The 19,179-nt window shown below is 33.8% G+C and overlaps 1 long non-coding RNA gene, 12 other non-coding genes and 4 pseudogenes across 13 annotated transcripts in view; all 17 read right to left on the bottom strand.

The window, feature by feature from the left end:
• Positions 1-19,179, bottom strand: part of LOC107196672 — a 72,844-nt gene continuing 53,665 nt past the window's right edge. Inside the window, exons 19-31 of the long non-coding RNA XR_001518099.2 lie at positions 18,815-18,891; positions 17,910-17,972; positions 16,965-17,043; positions 15,122-15,302; positions 14,023-14,100; positions 12,445-12,511; positions 10,864-10,941; positions 6,596-6,670; positions 5,676-5,749; positions 3,803-4,885; positions 2,830-2,922; positions 915-1,004; positions 1-26 (exon numbers count right to left, since the gene is read on the bottom strand). This is a non-coding gene — a long non-coding RNA (uncharacterized LOC107196672). The remainder of the gene's footprint in view (positions 27-914; positions 1,005-2,829; positions 2,923-3,802; positions 4,886-5,675; positions 5,750-6,595; positions 6,671-10,863; positions 10,942-12,444; positions 12,512-14,022; positions 14,101-15,121; positions 15,303-16,964; positions 17,044-17,909; positions 17,973-18,814; positions 18,892-19,179) is intronic.
• On the bottom strand, positions 516-585 carry LOC112473922 (annotated as a pseudogene).
• On the bottom strand, positions 1,729-1,795 carry LOC112473935 (annotated as a pseudogene).
• On the bottom strand, positions 2,423-2,500 carry LOC112473945. Its single transcript, XR_003044223.1, has one exon. It is a non-coding gene; the product is annotated as a small nucleolar RNA SNORD113/SNORD114 family (small nucleolar RNA).
• On the bottom strand, positions 3,409-3,478 carry LOC112473920 (annotated as a pseudogene).
• LOC112473943 lies at positions 4,392-4,466 on the bottom strand. The gene has a single exon (XR_003044222.1). It is a non-coding gene; the product is annotated as a small nucleolar RNA SNORD113/SNORD114 family (small nucleolar RNA).
• On the bottom strand, positions 5,292-5,363 carry LOC112473925. The gene has a single exon (XR_003044209.1). It is a non-coding gene; the product is annotated as a small nucleolar RNA SNORD113/SNORD114 family (small nucleolar RNA).
• LOC112473928 lies at positions 6,210-6,283 on the bottom strand. The gene has a single exon (XR_003044212.1). It is a non-coding gene; the product is annotated as a small nucleolar RNA SNORD113/SNORD114 family (small nucleolar RNA).
• Positions 7,107-7,181, bottom strand: LOC112473927. The gene has a single exon (XR_003044211.1). It is a non-coding gene; the product is annotated as a small nucleolar RNA SNORD113/SNORD114 family (small nucleolar RNA).
• LOC112473944 lies at positions 7,655-7,722 on the bottom strand (annotated as a pseudogene).
• Positions 8,449-8,523, bottom strand: LOC112473950. The gene has a single exon (XR_003044226.1). It is a non-coding gene; the product is annotated as a small nucleolar RNA SNORD113/SNORD114 family (small nucleolar RNA).
• LOC112473954 lies at positions 10,456-10,527 on the bottom strand. The gene has a single exon (XR_003044229.1). It is a non-coding gene; the product is annotated as a small nucleolar RNA SNORD113/SNORD114 family (small nucleolar RNA).
• LOC112473931 lies at positions 14,592-14,663 on the bottom strand. Its single transcript, XR_003044214.1, has one exon. It is a non-coding gene; the product is annotated as a small nucleolar RNA SNORD113/SNORD114 family (small nucleolar RNA).
• Positions 15,624-15,695, bottom strand: LOC112473926. The gene has a single exon (XR_003044210.1). It is a non-coding gene; the product is annotated as a small nucleolar RNA SNORD113/SNORD114 family (small nucleolar RNA).
• On the bottom strand, positions 16,565-16,638 carry LOC112473938. Its single transcript, XR_003044218.1, has one exon. It is a non-coding gene; the product is annotated as a small nucleolar RNA SNORD113/SNORD114 family (small nucleolar RNA).
• On the bottom strand, positions 17,486-17,561 carry LOC112473923. The gene has a single exon (XR_003044208.1). It is a non-coding gene; the product is annotated as a small nucleolar RNA SNORD113/SNORD114 family (small nucleolar RNA).
• LOC112473917 lies at positions 18,415-18,489 on the bottom strand. Its single transcript, XR_003044205.1, has one exon. It is a non-coding gene; the product is annotated as a small nucleolar RNA SNORD113/SNORD114 family (small nucleolar RNA).

The raw sequence follows: 19,179 nt of genomic DNA, 5'->3' as shown, positions 1-19,179 counted from the left end.
CTTGCATCAGGTCCATTGTGTCCATTCTGAGGAGGAAACGGCAGAGCAGGTGATAAAAAAGTGAGATATTCTCTCCACTGATTGTTGCTTTTCATCGTTCACTTAGTAAGGCATTTAGGCAGTCACTAATTTGGTGTAAATATTTGTTCTCGTAAGGAAAAAAACGACTTTGACCTTGCCACTGACCCAGATTATAACAACATCATCTATGACTTATACTATCTATGTCACCTTTAGCCAAACAGGTAACAGCCATGTACCATTTACTTCTAATTGAATGTCGAGTTTTCATAATATAGTGATAGTATTTCTTGCACAATCACATTTTTTTGCAATTGGACAATACTTTATGTATCTTTATTTATAAATTTGTTTATAGATTCTTTCATTTATCCAATTGCAATAATAGAATGGAAATGCATGAACGCTAAGACCAAAAACAAGGGCCTTGGACATTCCTGGCACGTGTCTATAAGATCCCTTCAAACGATGGGGATGCACTGCCTTTTTTTGTGTTGGACCTCAGAGTTTGACACGTATTCATCGTATATGACTCATACGCCACCAGAAGTCATCATCGATCCAATATTGTCCCTTGTCTTCTTTGTTCGTTTTAAATTATTTAATGATTAAATCATAATTTGCTCATGATAATTTCTAAACACTACAATTCCCCAAAACCCAAGAAGAGTTACTACGTGCTGACTCTTTACAGATTATTCTCACATCGATGTGTCTATTTCATTAATTACTCTCAGTTTTCCATACATGGGTTAATCAATATAATGGTTTATATATCTCATATTTATCACTGAGATACAGCATTTCCTTATATTTTATCATCTTTAATAATGCAGTGAATGACCTTACAAAAACAACACTTAACCAAGAAAATAACTTCAACTACAACTCACATTGATCTCCATCCTCCTAGTAGACAGAGGTAACCAAAGAGCTCGCGACCGTGGAAGATGCTGAACTGAAGCAGCCTGAGTGTGTCTTACCTGCAGAGTACAGAACAGAGCGGGAGGTAAGAAATACTAAGGCCTCATCGACACTGCCCCTTGCTGACCATGTTTCACAGACTCAGTATCGAGATACTTCTTCCTCTATTTTAATAAAGACCGACCCGGAACAATGGAATAGATTCTTATTACTCAATGTCTATGTAATTATTAACCAAAGAGGAGATATCTTGATATGCTTATTTCTTGTTAATAATATCTTTTGCCTCGCCGCATATATTCATAGCTTTATACACTGCTTCACCCCATTCCTTAATTTTAAATATTTCTTGAATACTTCTATTATTATTCCACTAATTATAACATACCCGTGTCTATGAACTCGATACAAAATATGATCTTCGTATTGATTTGTTTTGATCCTGAAATCTCTCAATAGAAACAATTTGTTTATGAAGATGAGTAGAATTTTTTTCCCTAACCCAATATTTTTATAATTGGACAAATTTCACTCCCTTCATATTTATTCATTTGTATATTTATCAATTATTTTATTGATCCAATTATAAAAACAGAAAAAAATGCATGAACATTAAAACCAAAAACAAGACCCTTCTGTATTCCTGACTTCTGTTTATAGTATGATCACTTCCTACAGGGAAAACGGGACCTGATCCCATTTCTGTTGAACCTCAGAAACAAAATATTCCTAACACTTGTCTGCTGTATCAAATGTAACAGAGAGTACACACTAGATATTGTGTTGGACCTTAGAATTCCAGACACATATTATTCATCGTCTTTTGCCACCAGCTGTCATCACTGGTCCAATAGAAGTCCACTTTTTCCTCACTCATTTCCAAATCTGTATAAATTAATTCATTTATTCAGTGATAATAAAATAAATACAAAATATATAAAAACTTAAGAACGTGATATTTGAATATTCTTAACTTCTATCTGTAGAATCATTGCCAACATAGATTATAGGTCAATCTCGATTTTACGTATTATCAATTAATCAAGATAATGTTTTACGTTATATTTATCATTGGGTAATAGGCAATATTTTTATTATATGTATTACTTTTTAATAATACCATGAATATCTTTAAACAATGATCCAAATCAAAACAAAACCAATAATGTTTTATGTTATATTTATCATTGGGCAACAGGTAACATTTTTATTATTTTTATTGCTTTTTAACAATACCGTGAATATCTTTAAATGATGCTCCAAACCAAAATAAGACTTTTGACTTTTACTCACTTCAGTCTTACTTAACATGAAGACAACATAATAATCTTGATCAAGGCAGTAGATAAAATTAACTTGGTTCTCTAAGTTGGGCAAGGCTTCTGTAATTCAGCTTTATTTTATATGAATTTCATCATTGATATTTCATTGATCCAATTATAATAAAGAATGAAAATCCATAAAGAGAAAGATGACATTTCCTTTCACAGTTCCAGGCACATATTACTATTCATCATCCGTGACTCATACGCCAGCACTTATCATCATTAATCCAGAAAAGCCCACTTTCTCTTCCTTCATTTCCACATTGTTTATTGATTAATTCATCAACACACTAATTATAATTTTAAAAATATGACTCACAAAAGCTCAACAAGATCTTGAGATCTCCAATGTGCATCAAGAATCATTCCCTCATCAACATCTGTCATTATCCTCAGTTTTTTCATATGCTTTGCCCAATATAATGCTTCCTATTAGCCTCATAATTGTTACTAGGATACGGTTCACTTTCTTTGATTATATTTCACACTTTGTATTAATACAGTGAATATCCTAAAACAAAACACCAGAACCAAGAGAAGAACTTTGATCATTACTCACGTTGGTCTTGTTGCTCCTCAAACAGAGATGCAAGCCCAGAGTCTGTCCTCTCCATCAAGGAAGAATCCTCAAATCAGCGCCAGTGTGTCCATCCTGACGAGCATAAAGCAGAGAAGATGATAAAAATAGTTGAGACATCCTCTCCATAGATCCTTGCTTTTCACATTTCATTTAGTCGGCAGTTAGGGCATTCACTAATTAGGCATATTTTTTCCCTTAAGAAAAAGAGCAATGTTGATCTTGCAAACTGACCCAGAGTCTGAATACTGCCTGTGACTTACACTGTCTATGTCATCCTTAGCCATACAGGTGACGGTCATGTACCACTTATTTCTAATTGAACTTCAGGGTTTTTATAATATAGCAATAGTATTTGCGTGTCGCCACTTATTTTTATAATTGGACAACACTACATTCATCCCTATTTGTTTACGTATTTATAGAGTTTCATACATATCCAATTATGATAATAGAATGATAATGCATGAACGGTAGGCCAAAATCAAGATCTTTGTGTATTCGTGACATGTGTCTTTAGGATCCCTTCAAACAATGGGGATGGACTAGATTAATTTTATGTTGGACCTCAGAGTTTGACACGTATTCATCATATATGACTCATACGCCACCAGAAGTCATCATCGATCCAATATTGTCCCTCTTTTTCTTTAGTCATTTCTATTTGTCTATTGATTAAATCATTAATTTACTAATAATTTCCAATCGCTATGATAAGCGAAATCCCTAAAAGAGCCTTTATATCCTATCCCGTAGATTACTTTCATATCGATGTATCTCTTTCATTAATTAGCCTCAGTTTTCCACTGAATTAATCAATGTGTTTCATATATCCCATATTTATCACTAAGATATAGTCGTCTTCTTAAATTATATTTCAGACATCTTAACAATATAGTGAATTATCTTTTAAAAAAACCACAAAACCAAGAAATGAATTTTTACTATTACTCACATTAACCTTCGCTCTCTTCTCATATAGAAGAATCACAGAGCTCATGACCGCGGAAGACGCTCTCTTTGGCTCAAGTGTTTCCATTCTCAGGAGCACAGGGAAAGTAAGTGATTGAAAAAAAAAAAAAAAGACCTAGTCACCGCTGATCCTTGCTTTTCACTTTTCATATATTCAATATCAATTTAGTTTTCTTAATATCTATGTATCTATCCATCCATCTATCCATCCATCCATCCATTCATCTATCCATCTATCTGTCTATCGTACAAAAGGAAAAACGCGATCTTCAGTACCAAGAAGAATAAAATCGACTCTTCCTTATCAGAGTTTATATGACCTCAGTCTAAGAGGTGAGAGCCTTAACTACTAATGTCTGAAGGGGCATTGCCACACATTTATAATAGTTGGACAATGCTTCCCCCTCTTATTTTTCAAATATTTATTTATATTTGTTAATGGTTCCATCATTATACCATTAACAATAACAAATCTACATTTGTGAAATTCATATAAGAATATGAACATCATATATTCTTGATATCTCTCTATAGAAACAGTTCCAATAGAGAGATTTGACCTATGTTCTGTGCTGGACCTCAGAGTTTCAGACCTATAGTTTTCAGGAGCCAAGACTCAGACAAGACCAATCATCATCATTGCTTCAGGTTTGGTACTCATTATATTCATTAACGTTCCTACGTTTTTATTGATTAACTCATTGGTTAACTAAAAACAATAAAATAAATGCCGATTAAAACAAGATCTTTAAATATCTCTAACATTTCTCTATAGAATTATTTACTACTGACTATAAATCTTTCATTAATTAACTTCGATGTCATCTTGTGTAGATTAATTAATATAATGCTCCATATTAACCCCAAATTTACTACTTAGCCATGGTTACGGTGTTTGACTTTATATGACACTTTTAATAATGCAGGGAAACCTTTTTTAAAAACCACTAAACCAAAAAAACAACTTTTGACTATCACTCACATTGGTATCCATGCTTTTAATGCATAGACGTGACCATGGAGTTCCTGTCTGTGGAAGACCCTGAAGTCGCCCAAATGTGGCCATCTTAAGAAGTACAAGAGAGAACAATGACGAAAAAAAAGGTTGAGACATTATGTCATTGGTCATCGCATTCTGCCTTTCATTTAGTCAGTCATTTACAGAATCAATGTATTAGGATAATACATATTTTAATTTCTCATAAGTAAACAATATTGATCTAACCACTGACAGATAATATGAATATTGACTACCACTTATAAATAACTATGACATCTTTAGTCAAAGAATAACAATCTGCATCATGTAATCCCTTAGAGATGTCAGTTTTAAATATACATTAATATTATTTCTTGCCTAACCACATACTTTTATAATTAGACAAGATTTCGCCACCTTTATATTTATTTTATGTTTGTTTATTGATTATTTTATTGATCCAATTATAAAAATAGACTAGATTTCTTTTATATTGGACCTCAGAGTTACAGAGACGTATTCACCGTATGGGACTCATATGCCACCAATAGTCATCATCAATCCCTTGTTTTCTTCATTGATTTCTAATTGTTTATTGACTAATTCATTAGTTCACTAATAATTTAAAATATTATTATTCACAAAAAGCCAAGAAGAGTCATGATACTTCTAATCACTCTCACATCAATGTATCTCTTTCATTAATCATCTTAAATTTCACTTATGGTAATCAATATATCGATGTCTCATTAATTCAATAGTTAGTACTGGGCTATAGTTAGCAAATTTTGACTCTCGATGGCACTTTTTAAAAATATATTGAATATCCTAAAAAAATATTGTTGCAACCAAGACAAGAACTTTGACTATTACTCACAGTGAACTCCCAACACAGAGATACAATCACAGGGCCACCACTGAGATGCTTATAGCAGCTTGAGTGTGTCTGTTCTGAGAAGCACAAAGCATAGGTGATAAAAAAAAAGTTAAGACCTTGTCTCCATTGATCCTTGCTTTCCATGTTTCACTTACTTACTAATTTAGGTATTTATAGAGTTTTCATGATGTAAATATATTTTTCTCTTAATCAAAGGAGCAACCTCAAATTTGAGAGTGACCCAAAGACTCATCTATAGCCAAGTATATCTAACATTTTGGTTCCATTTATTTCTTAATGATTATCAGTATTTTCAATTTTATTAGTATTTCTTGCCTGACCATATGTTTATAATTGGATAATACTTTATCCTTTTTCCTTTACCTTTTTTTACATATTTTTACTGATTCCACTATTGATCCATTAATACTAACTAATCTATATTCACAAGCTAAAAATAAGGATATAATCTTCGTGTATTTCTAACACCCATCTAGAGGACCAAATCAGTGAAGGAATAGACTATTTATCACGATGGACCTCAGATATCCAGACATGCATTATTCATCGTCCATGACTTATCCATCACCAGTGTCATCATTGGTCCATTAGAGGCCCACATTTTCTTCATTTATCAGTTAAATCATTAGTTCGTTGAAAATAATAAAATAAATATATGATTCTAAAACACTGAAGAATAAGATGCTTAAATATCTTTAACTTCTGTAGAATCTTTGCCAATGTAGGCTACATCTTTCTTTAATCGATCTCAATGTTACCTATTACGTTAATCAATACAACGTTTGTCATATTTATCACTAGGCCATAGTTAACTCATTAATTATATTTGTTGTTTTTTAACAATACTGCGAATATGCTTAAATAATGGCCCAAAACACAAGATTCTGACTACTACTCACCTAGATCTCTTTCCTAAGAGAAAGGGAACGTGACCATCTTGATAACAATAGATGAAATCAGATCAAACATCTGTTCTGCAGAGTATGAAACAAGGAAGGTAATAAACAGGTTGAGACTTTCCACTGATTCACATGCTCCGCCACCATTTGGCGTTTATTAACTAACAGAAATATTTTATTATTTTTATCTTAAAAATAAACTTGAAACATGCATCCGAATCAGGCAAAAACTGACTGCTACATTCCATTGTCTATGTCAATCTTGGACAAGGGTGAAATACACGTGGTCTTTCTCTACCCATTTTAAAATATAACGATATTCTTTTACCTTACTATATTTTACCAAAGAACAATACTTTAATCTCTTCATCTTTATACACATATACATTTATTTTTCTACCATTAACACTTTTATAAGTTAATTATTAAAATTCATGAACACAAAATCCTTATATATTACTAACATCTGTACATAAGATCCCTTTACATGTAAGACCAGATTACTTTTCTATCACACCTCAGAGTTCCAGAAATATGATATTCATTGTATGTGACTCATAGGCCACCAGTCATCATCACTGGTCTATGATTGTCCCTCTTTCATTTTCTCACAAATGTTTACTTATAAATTAGTTCATAAATAAAGAAATACATATAAATAAAAAAATAAGAGTTCAACATTGCAACATCCGTCTCTACAATATTACAGAGCGACTAAATCTGTTTCATTAGCTGACTCAGTGTTGCATTTATGGATTAGTCAACATAATGCTTCATGTCTATCTGATATTAAATTTGTCATCTTTCACCTGCTTTGATTATATTTAATGCCTTTCGATAATACAGTGATTAGCCTTAACAAAGCACTCAAATCAAGACAACAACGACCGTTACTAACATTGGTGTCATGTTCCTGCAACACAGGTGCAACCAGAGCTCGTGACCTTGGAAGATGCTTAAATCAGCTCAAGTGCATCCATTCTGAAGAGCACAGAGCAGAGCAGATGATATAACATGAGACATTCTTTGCATGAAGAGAAAGACCACATAGCTTTTGTGTTGGACACATTCCAGACACGTATTCATTGTCTATGACTCATATGCTACCAGTAATCACTATCGATCCGATATCGCCCCTAGTTTTCTTCACTGATTTCTAATTGTTTACTGACTAATTCATTACTGCTTCACAGTGATTCCGTATTTCTGAGTGGGCTCTTTCTTTCATTGATTACATTTTACACTTTCGAACAACACAGTGAGTAGCCTTAAACAAGGTATTAAAACTAAGAGCAACACTGGACTGTTACTCACATGGTCCCCATGCTCCCGACACATGAATGCCACCAGAGAGCTCATGAACATGGAAGAATCCTCAAATCAGCTCGAGCTCATCCATTCTAAGGAGCGCAGAGCAGAAAAGATGATAAAACGTGTCACACCCACCTCCACTGACCCTTGCTTCCCACATTTCATGTGTTCATTGAGACATTTATTAATTTTCCATAATGTAGTATTTTTCTCTTAACGAAAGAAAACCTTCATCTTGACACTGACCCAGAATAATAGTGAGTCTTACGTTCTCAGTGTCTACATGATTCTTAGGCAAAATGCTTGTTGCATTTATTGCTCAATAAGTATGATTTCCATTTTATTAAAAATGTTTCTTGCCTCACTGCATATGCTTCTAGTTGGACAAAGCTTCACCCTCTTCTCTTTGGCTGTTTATTACATTTTTAATTGTTCGATTACTGATTCATCAGTGACAATAAATCTAAATCTATGAACCTAAAATAAGAATATGATCTTTGTAAAGTCCTATCTTTGTAAAGAGAGACTAGAATCTGTTTTTTGTGGACCCGAGAGTTACAGACATTTAGTATTCACTGCATGTCACTCCTATGTCACCAGTCATGATCACTGGTGCATTTTGGGGTCTTTTTTCTTCACTCGTTTCTACATTTGTAACCATTAAACCATTGATTCATTGATAATAAAAAAATACGATTCAAAAAATCACAAGAAAAGGACCCTTGAATAAACTTAGCTTTTGTCTATAGAATCATGTACCACATAGATTATACCTTTTTCATTAACTGACCTCGACATTGCACATTATCCGCTAATCAACATATTTCATGTCATATGTGTCACTGTGCCATAGTTAATTTTTAAATTACATTTATTATTTCTTAATAATGTTGTGAATGCTGTTTTAAAGAAATCAACCAAACCAAGATAAGATCTTTGGCTAGTTTTCATCTTGGTCCCTTGTCGAACACAAAGGTAACATAACGATCTTAATCACAGCAGATGTTAAAATCGCTCAGTGCATTCACTGCGAAAAGTATGAGCAGACAATACGATAAAAGATGGAGACGTTTTCTCCATTGTACCATATTTTCCGCTATTCATTTAGTCATTTGGGCATTTATTAATTTACAGTAACATTTTTTTTAATAAAATAAATGTTAAACTAATACCTGAGAGCAATAACTATTACCTGCCTGCATCACCCTTAGTCAAATACATAATACATTTGGTCCTTTTGAATCATTCCAATTTATATTGACATTCGTTTTCATTATTACATATTTTATTAATGACCAAAGCTTTGCTCTCAACATCTTTATTCATTTATACATCTGTTCATGGATTCTGCCACTGAATCTTTTATAATAATATTTCAAAACTTCATGAACTCAGAGACCAAGAACAGGATCCTTGTAAATCCCTGACATCCATTCATATGCTCACTTCATAAAAGGAGACTGGACTGGATTCCATTTGCGTTGGACCCCAGAGTTCCAGACACCTAACCATCACGTATGCCCCACTCGGCAACAGTCATCGGTGTCAGCCCAGGATTGGCCTTAATTTTCTGTTAATGACTACATTTATTCATTGTTTAATTCATTAATAAAGAAATACACATAAATCACACACACACAAAAAACAAGAATAGATTCTTAAATATCGCTAACATCCACCTATACAGTCATGTCCACTAAAGCCAAATTTCTTTCATTAACCGAGCTCAGTGTTTCCTGCATGGAGTAATCAACATAATGCTTCATATTAATCTGATATTTAACACCGACATGACTTACCTTCTTTGATTACATTTAATACTTTTTAATAATACAGTGAAAACCGTTTTCAAATATTAAAAAAACAATTAAGCCAAAAGGAACAGTGGCGAGTACACTGGTCTTCGTGTAGCAGCTCATGACCTTGGAAGATGCTGAAATCATCTTTAACGCCTCCATTCCAAGAAGCACAGAGCAGAGCAGTTGATAAAAAAAAATTAGGACCTAAATAAACTGATCCTTTCCTTTCCACATTTTACTTACTCTGGTTTTTAGGTATTTATTAATTTCTCATTATATATATGTATTTTTTTATCTATTAACAAGGGGAACACCTCAAACTTGGAACCGATCCATAAAAAATAGACTTTTTAAAATTTCTATTAAATTTATTGGGGTGACATTGGTTAATCAAATTATATAGGTTTCAAGTGTACAATTCCATAAACACGTTGACTTAATTATCCATGTCCACATGATCCTTAGCCAAAGAGTAACACCCTTGATCAATTTATTTCTAAATGGGCATCAGCGTTTTCAATTTTCATTAATAATATATCTTGCCTCATCACATATGTTCACAGCTGGACAATGCTTCACTTTCTCCTTTATCGATTTATTAATTTTTCTTTAATGATTCTATCATTGATTCATTAATAATAAGAAAATCTAAATCTATGAATCCAAAATAAGAACGAGACCTTTGTATATTTCTGTCACCTGTCTATGGGATCATTTCCAAAAGAGGGGTCGAACTAATTATGTTTTGTATTGGGTCTCAGAGTTTTAGACACTTATTTTCATCATCCATGACTCATGCTACCTGTCATCCTCACTAGTGCAGGTTTAGGTTTCTTTTTTTTATTATTCATGTCTATATTTGCATTGATTAAATCATTAATTGCCTGATAGTAACAAAATACACGATTCACACACAAAAAACACAAGGGCAAGACCCTCGAACATCTCTATCATCTGTCCACTCGATCGCTTCCCACACCGACTGTATCTCTTCTGTTAATTGGTCTCAGTGTTATAATTATTGATTAATCAATGTTTCATGTCATATTTATTACTGGACAAGTTAATTTTCTGATTAATTTAATACCTTTTCATAATACCATGCATACCCTTAAACAAACAATCTGAACCAAGACAAGGTCTCTGACCATTACTCACGTGAGGTTCTTTCTTCACACAGGGGCCACGTGACAATCTTGATCATGGTGGAAGCTGAAATCAGCAACAGCATCCATTCTGAAGAGAACCAAGCAGAGGAGGTAGTAAAAAGAGTAAGAATTCTCTCCACTGATCCAAGGTTTTCACCATTCGTATATATGGTCATTTAGGTGTTTATTTAAATTAATAACGGTAATATTTACTTATTTTCCTCTTAATAAATCAAATGTCAAATTTCTGACAGTAACTGACTGCTACTTATCACTGTCTATATCATACTTAGTCAGAGATGTAATGTACTTGGTCCGTTTGTTATTCCTTCCAATTTTCTATTATATATTTTAATAATAAACAATGCTTTACCCTCTTCGCCTTTATCCATTTACATATCTGTCCATCCATTTTTTCTGCCATTGCTTCTTTTAGAATAATATATATTTTTTTGAAATCCACAGTCACAAGTCCAAGAAAAAGACATATGTCTATACGAACATGTCCAACAGGGCGAATGTACTAGATTCCTGTGTTGGGCCTCACTCATATACAATCACGCTCACTGCACATGATTCACGTGCACCAGTCATCGTTCCTGGTCCGGGTTTTGCCCTCTTAGTCTTCATTTATTTTTATTAATTCCATAATTCACAAACAAAATAAACGCACATAAATCCAAATCCCCAAGAAATTTCTTGAAACTCCCTGACATCTGTCGATAGAATTATTTCCCACAGAGACTAGATCACTTTCTCTACTTGGCCTCAGTGTTTAAAATATTGACTAATCAACGTCATGCTTCACACAGACACTAGTTCCATTATTAGGCTACGGTTGGCCTTCAGTGATTACATTTCATAGGTCTGTCTACAGTGACTACCCTTAATTAAGCAAACCACCCAAAAAGCTCTTGGCCATGGCAGAAGGACTAAATCGGCTCATGAATTCATTCTTAATATAAGCAATACAGATAATAAAATACTGAGATATTCTTGCCATCAGTGCATGCTTTTCTTATTGTCTTAGTCATCTAGGTATTTATTATTTTGTAGCGTAATTTTTTCTTCCTTTCTGTAGTAAATGAACCACTTGAGCTCACGACTGACTCAAAACAACAATACAGACTACTCTGTATCACCATCTGTACCATTCTTACCCCAACATGTAACCCCCTTGGTCCATCTGATGCTTAATGAACTCCGGTGGTCCCAAGCTGTCTCTCTAATAACCTCACGTGACCTGCATATGCCTCCCCCTCTTCATCTTTATATACTACCATATTTGTTTAGTCTTTCATTTATTCACTTATGATAAAATCAACATCCACGAAGCACCAAAGGCTGAGATATGATCCTTAAATATTACCAATATCTATCCAAAGTTTCATCATTCCCACAGATGTAAACACCTAATTCCTTTCTTGTAATGGACCTCAGTAGGTCATACATGTTTTGATCATAAAATACAGTTCAGAATGCATTCCACTCACATCACTGGTCCATGGTTGGCCTTTTTCATATAATTTGCATATCCTTTCTGTATAGAGAATGAATCCATCCTCAGAACTAAACGCTGACTCGTACTTACATCTCCTATGTGCTCCTTCCTCAGAATGAAAATAGCGTACATCAATTACAAAATGTTTAGGGAAAACCTAAAATAGAAATTTAAAAATCTATAAAAATGAGCGACCTAGACTCAACTTGTTTTTAAAATCATCCTAAGCAATGCTAAATCAAATTAATCATAAACTTTGCTTCTTGTCATTAGGACTGGCCTGTCTTTGTTTAATTTTGTTCATGTATGCAAACATTTCCTCATTTTAAATATATGGCGATGGAAGGAGATTTGACTTTGGGTGGTGAACACACAATGATTTAAACAGATGATGTACTATTGAATTGTACACTTGAAACCTATATAATTTGATTAACCAATGTCACCTCAATAAATTTAGTAAAAAAAAAAAGAAAGAAAAGAAATATATGTTTCTAAACAGACAGGTTGCCTAGAGAGCTCAGTCTGTTCAGAATGCTTAAATCAGTTCAGGTTTATCCATTTTGTAGAGTATAAAGATGATGTTAAAAGATTTAGACATTTTCTCCATCAAACCATGCTTTTTCCCTTTCATTTAATTTGACTTTTAGCTATTTATTGATTACTGCATTTGATACCTTATTTTCCTTAATAAAATAAACAGCCTGGAACTCATCGCTGACCCAGAGCAAGGGCATTGACTATTATTACGTGTATCTTGCTTTATCAGTGATTCTCAAAGCACTGTCTCCCACTAGGCAGCACCAGCTGAACTAATGGGAGCTTAGAAATGCAGATTCTTGGCCCCCACATCAATCCCGCCCAATCAGAAATGCTAGGGGCAGGGCCGGCGGCGTGCAGTGTAACCAGCCCTCCAGGTGATTCTCATGCTCATTCGAGTTGGAGGACTACTGCTCTACACTGGAGAGGTGACACCCTTGAACTATACGTTTCTTCTTTTTTAGTTAAATTTATTTTAACGTCGGTTAATAACATTATATAAGTTTCAAGTATACGACTTTATAATACATACACTGTAGCACTCCAGAATCACATGAACAAAAACTCTTGTCTCACATTTTTTTCTTAATTAATCCAAATTTACTTCCTTTTAACTATCTACCCATCATCTATCTTCCACCTCTCTTTTATCTATCTACCATCTATCTATCTAATTCATCTACTTCCTTTCATTTACTCCCTTAGAATAATGCAATAAATCCCCAGAATCTCCTTAAACTCCATAATTAGATTCTTGAAAATTACCGAAACTGGCTCTAGGCTTATTCCCACAGGTGTAATATATCAAATTTTCAAATGGACTTCGGTGACACAGAAACGAAGTCATCATAAGACACATTCCGAATGCGTTCCACTTCCATCATGCGTCCTTTTCCTTTTTTTAAATTAAATTTATTGGGGGTGACACTGGTTACTAAAACCATATCGGTTTCAAGAGTACAATTGAATAACGTATCATTTGTACATTGCACTGTGTTCGCCACCCAAAGTCACATCTCCTTCCAGCACTGTATATTTGGCTCTTTTTCATTTAACTTTTATGTTCCTTAAAGATAAAAGAAAGAACAACCACGAACCCTCGGCATCTAAACACTGTTGATAACTTACGTCTTCTTATGGGGTTCTTCACTGAATTAACAGCTTAGATCATTGCCACAGAGGATGTTTATAACCTGCAGTACAAACCTATGTGGAATAAAAAGTAGCTGTAAAACTGAATATAAAATCCTCAAACTTTTAAAAAATTGTCCTGAAACTGGTTCATGCTCAGTCCTCTTTAATGTAGTCAGCTGATTAAATTAAATATTTTTTCTATTTATTAATTTCAAAAAAAAACCCACTACCCAAACAGCACAGAGCATAAACATCGACAATTACATCCATCCGTCCACATGTCCCTTATGCTAAGGTATAAGAGCCGCTATATATTTTTAATGGACTCCACGTCCTTAGAAATGGATTGGTAATGACGTCTGTTTCCTTATATATGCTATAGTTCCTCCACTACATTTTTCTTTCATTTATTCATATATTTATGTAATTATTATTGTATTAACTTTTAATAAACAATCAATATCTGTGAAACGCAAAAGCCCAAAAATAACATCTTTGGGTATCCCTAACGACTGTTTTTTTTTTATTTGTATCAGAAGCAACAGATAAGATTTCGTTTTGCGTTGGACCTCAGAGTTCTAGATAAGCATTCTTCATCCCTGACTCATATGCCACTAGTCTTCAACATTGATTCAGGCTTCACCCTCCTGTTCTTCATTCAATTACAATTTTGTTTAGAGGTAAATCATGAATTCACTAATTATAAATATATACCAATAAATGTTTAAGTAGCTTTAATATTTGTGAACATCTGTATATAGAATCATTTTCTAAAGAACGACTTAGTCTAGATTTCTCTTCTTAATCAACCTCAGTGTTGAATATGCGTATTAGTCAACTTGCTTCATTTTAACCTCTTTATCATTAGTCCATGGTTGACATCTGTCTATAGAATTATTTTCCTCAGCAATCAACCCCTTCCATTAATTGACCTTGATGTTTCGTATATGAATTAATAAACATAATGTTTCATATTAATTGCATTTGGGGGCCGTGGTTGACATCCACTGATTGTATTTCACACGTTTTAATAATATAGTGAATACCCTTAAACAAACCACCCAAATGGAAATGAGAACATTGATGTACTCACACTGGCCTCCACACTCGAACACCCAGATGCAACCCTGGAGCTCGTGATGGTAGAAGAACCCACAAATCGGCTCAAGCACATCCATTCTGAGGACAGCAGGGCAGATGATAAAAAAAAAGCCTGAGACCCATCTCCGCTGACCCTCGCATTCCACCTTTCATCCAGTCAGTCACCTAGGAAACTAGCAATTTGGGAAAATGTTTAAATTCTCCGAAGGAAACAAATAATGGTGATCTTGTTACCCATACCACTTCCTAACGGACAGGAGTAGATTCAGCATACATAATAGTATCTCTTGTCTCACCACGTATTTTTACTTTTGGCCAATAATTTATGACCTTCACCTTTACTTATTTATATGTTAATTTATTTTTATTTCATGGATACGATGATAAAAATAGAAAGACAATGCATGAACATAAACCGAAACCAACACCCTTATCAATTCATGACATCTATCGAGACAACTTCAAACAGGACAGTGGACATGATATCTTGTCTGTTGGAGCTTGAAGTTCCAGACACGTATTCATCGTACATGACTCATACGCCACCAGGAGTCATCATCGATCCATTTTGTCCCTCCTTTTCTTCAATCATTTCTACATTGTCTATTGAGTAATTCATTAATAATTTTAAGATCCTGTTATTCATAAAAACTCAAGAAGAGCCTTTATATCCATAATCTGTATATAGACTCGTTCTCACATCACTATATCTCTCAATTATCCTGTTTTTCATATATGCATTATTCAGTATAATCAGTACAGATCAATAAATATAAAACATCTCATATTTGTCACTGGGATAGTGACAAATTCAATGATACAGTGAATACACTTAAAAAAAATACTGGAACTAAGACAAGAACTTTGACTATTATTCCTGTTGGTCTCCATGCTCTTAAAAACACGTGTGAACCTGGAAGATGCTGAGATCGGCTTGGGGTGTCCTTTCCTAAGAGTATAGAGCCCAGCAGATGATATAGAAAATTGAGACCTTATGTCTACTGATCTCTGCTTTCAACATTTCATTTACTTAGCAATTTAGGTATTTATAAATTTTCATAATGTAGATTTTTTTCTCTCTTAACAGAGAAAATAACCTCAAACTTGAGACTGATACAATAAATAAAACTGACTCTTGCTTCTCAAAGTCTATTAGGATTTTTAGCCAAAGAGTTATCACCTCGGTTCGTTTATTTCTTAGGCGAAATCACTGTCTTCCTCAATTTTTATTAGTAATATCTCTCGCTTCACCATAAATGTTCATAGTTAGATAATAGTTAACATTCTTTTTATTTTTGTTTAATGGCTCTATTATTGATCCATTAGTAATAAAATCTAAATCTATGAACATGAAAAAGATAATAATTTTTGTATATTTCTGACTTCTGTTTATAGTATCATTTCCAACAGAGGAAGTCATCTGATTATTTTTGTGTCAGACGTCAGAGTTCCAGACACATTGTATTCCTGTTCATAACTCATACGCCACCAGTGGTCAGTATGGGTCCATGTTTGGGTCTCCTTTCCTTCACTTATTTCTACATTTATACTGAATAAATAATTTATTCATAGATGATTTCTAGATAATAAAATAATGAATGCATGATTCACAAAACCCAAGTACTATATATTCAAATATGTCTAACAGAGTCCATTTCCCATGTAGGCTACATCTCTTTGATTAATCCACTTCGATGTTGATTAACCAACATTAATATTTCACATTATATTTGGACAGAGTTAACTGTTCAATTATATTTATCACTTGTATTAATATCACGAATATCTTTTAAGGAAAGACCCAAACCAAGACGAGAACGCGGTCCATAACTCACACTGGCTTCTCTCCCTACACAAAGGCAGCATGACGACCTTGATCACGGTAGAAATGGAAATCAGCCTGGAGCACCTGTTCTGAACAGACAAATCAAGAGAGTGAGATGGTCTCTCTATTATTGATCCATCATTTCCACCATTCATGTAACGTAGTCCTTTATTGATGAATGGTAATATTTGTCCTTCTCTTCATAAATTAAACATCAGAGTCGTAACTGACTCAGAGCAGTAACTATTATTTATCGTTCTATATATCATCCTTAGTCAAAGATATAATACACTCGATCCATTTAATATCGATTTCAATCTACATTAGTATTATTTTTCTTTACTATGCATTTTATCAATGAACCATACTTCACTCTCTTCATCTTTATTTGTTCACTGATTGTCATTTATTCTTTAATAATATTTCATAAAATTTATGAACACAAAGGCCAAGAACAAGAGCCTTGTATATTCCTGACATCTGTCTATAGGAACAGTTTCAAACGGAGGGAAGAGACTAGCTCTCTTTGTGTTGGACTTCAGAATTCCAGACACATTAGCATTCACCATATATGAAGCACATGCCACCAGTCGTCATCACTGGTCCAGGCTTGGGACTCTTGTTCTTCATTCTCATCTATCTCTACTTACTGATCAATTCACATATTCACTAATAATAATAAAACAAATATCTGTGAAGTCATAAATACTCAAGGACATGATCCTTAGTATTTCTAATATCCATCTATTGAACCATTTGTCTCAATATACCTCCTTCATTAATCAGCTTCGTTGATGGATTATATTCATCAATATAAAGTTTCATGTCAATTCTGTATTTATGCTCAGAGTATGACGAGTGTTCTTTGAATATATTTAATACTACTTTTAATATTACAGTGAATACTCACACAACCCAAACCAAGAGAAGAATTTTGACTGTTACTCGCATGTACCTCCACATGACCAGCGGAGCTCCTGATCACGGCCAAAGGCTTAATCAGCTCAGGTGTGTCCAGCTTGAGAACATAAAGCAGAGAAGATGATAACCAGGTTGAGAGACACTCCTCAGATGTACAGATTAAAAGTACATGGAGGGCATATTCATTAATTTTCGTAACAAATCAATGTCAAACTTGACAAGGACCAAGAATAAGACCGTTCTTAGTCATTGTCTGTATCATTCTTGGCCAAAGAGGTAAGACATGCGAACCATTTACATTTCTTGATGAACTTCAGTATTTTCACGACTCATTAATTTTTATTGTCTTATCACATATGTAAAGAGTAGACATGGTTTTCATCTTATTTCTACTTTGACATTGATTCTTTTTTGAGCCATTTATTACAGTAGAATCAAAATTCATGAAAATGAACCAAGAAAACGGTCCTGTATCTTTTCCTAATGATCTGTCTATAGGGTCTCTTCAAAACGAGGCAACAGATGATAGTTCTCTTTTTATGGACCTCAGAGTTTCAGACACATAATATTCATCATCTATGACTCATACTCCACCAACTATCATCATTGGTCCACATCTCGGCCTCTCTTTCTTCATTCTCGAAGACGTTAATTCATTAGTTAATTCCTTAATTTATTAATGTTAATTTTTGAGACCCTATGATTCACAAAACCCCAAGAATAAGAGCAATAAATATTCCACATCTGTCTATAGGACCATTGGCCACATTGTTATACCGCTTTCATTAATTATCATCAATATTTTACATATGCATCGAAGTATCCCATACTTATCATTTTCCATGGTTTGCCTTTGGATTCTATTTCACACTTTTAACAATACAGTATCCTTTAAAATTTTTATCTTAAATAAATACAAGAACTTTAACCTTTACTCACATTCATCTCCATGCCGAACCCACAGGAGAAACCATAGATCTCGTTACCATGGAAAACAAATCAGCTGTGCATCGATTCTGAGGAGCACAGGACAGAGCAGATCATTAAAAACTGAAACCTTCTCTCCTTTAGTCATCGTCTTCCTCGCTTCGTATATCCAGTTACTTAAATATTTGTTAATTTTTCAGAACATATACACTTGAAAATATAAATATATATATAACAAAGTTAACATCCTCAACTCGAGACTGACACAGGCTCATAAAATCGAATATTACATAACAGTGTCAGTATCTACATGATCCTTAGAAAGAGGTCATGTCCTTGGTCCATTTGTTTCTTACCATTAGTTTTATCAGTTTGTG

This window comes from Pteropus alecto, unplaced genomic scaffold (assembly GCF_000325575.1).
Source record: "Pteropus alecto unplaced genomic scaffold, ASM32557v1 scaffold8, whole genome shotgun sequence".
Classification (NCBI taxonomy): Eukaryota; Metazoa; Chordata; class Mammalia; order Chiroptera; family Pteropodidae; genus Pteropus; species Pteropus alecto.
Note: the sequence above shows the minus strand (reverse complement) of the source record. Positions and strands in the feature narration are given on the sequence as shown.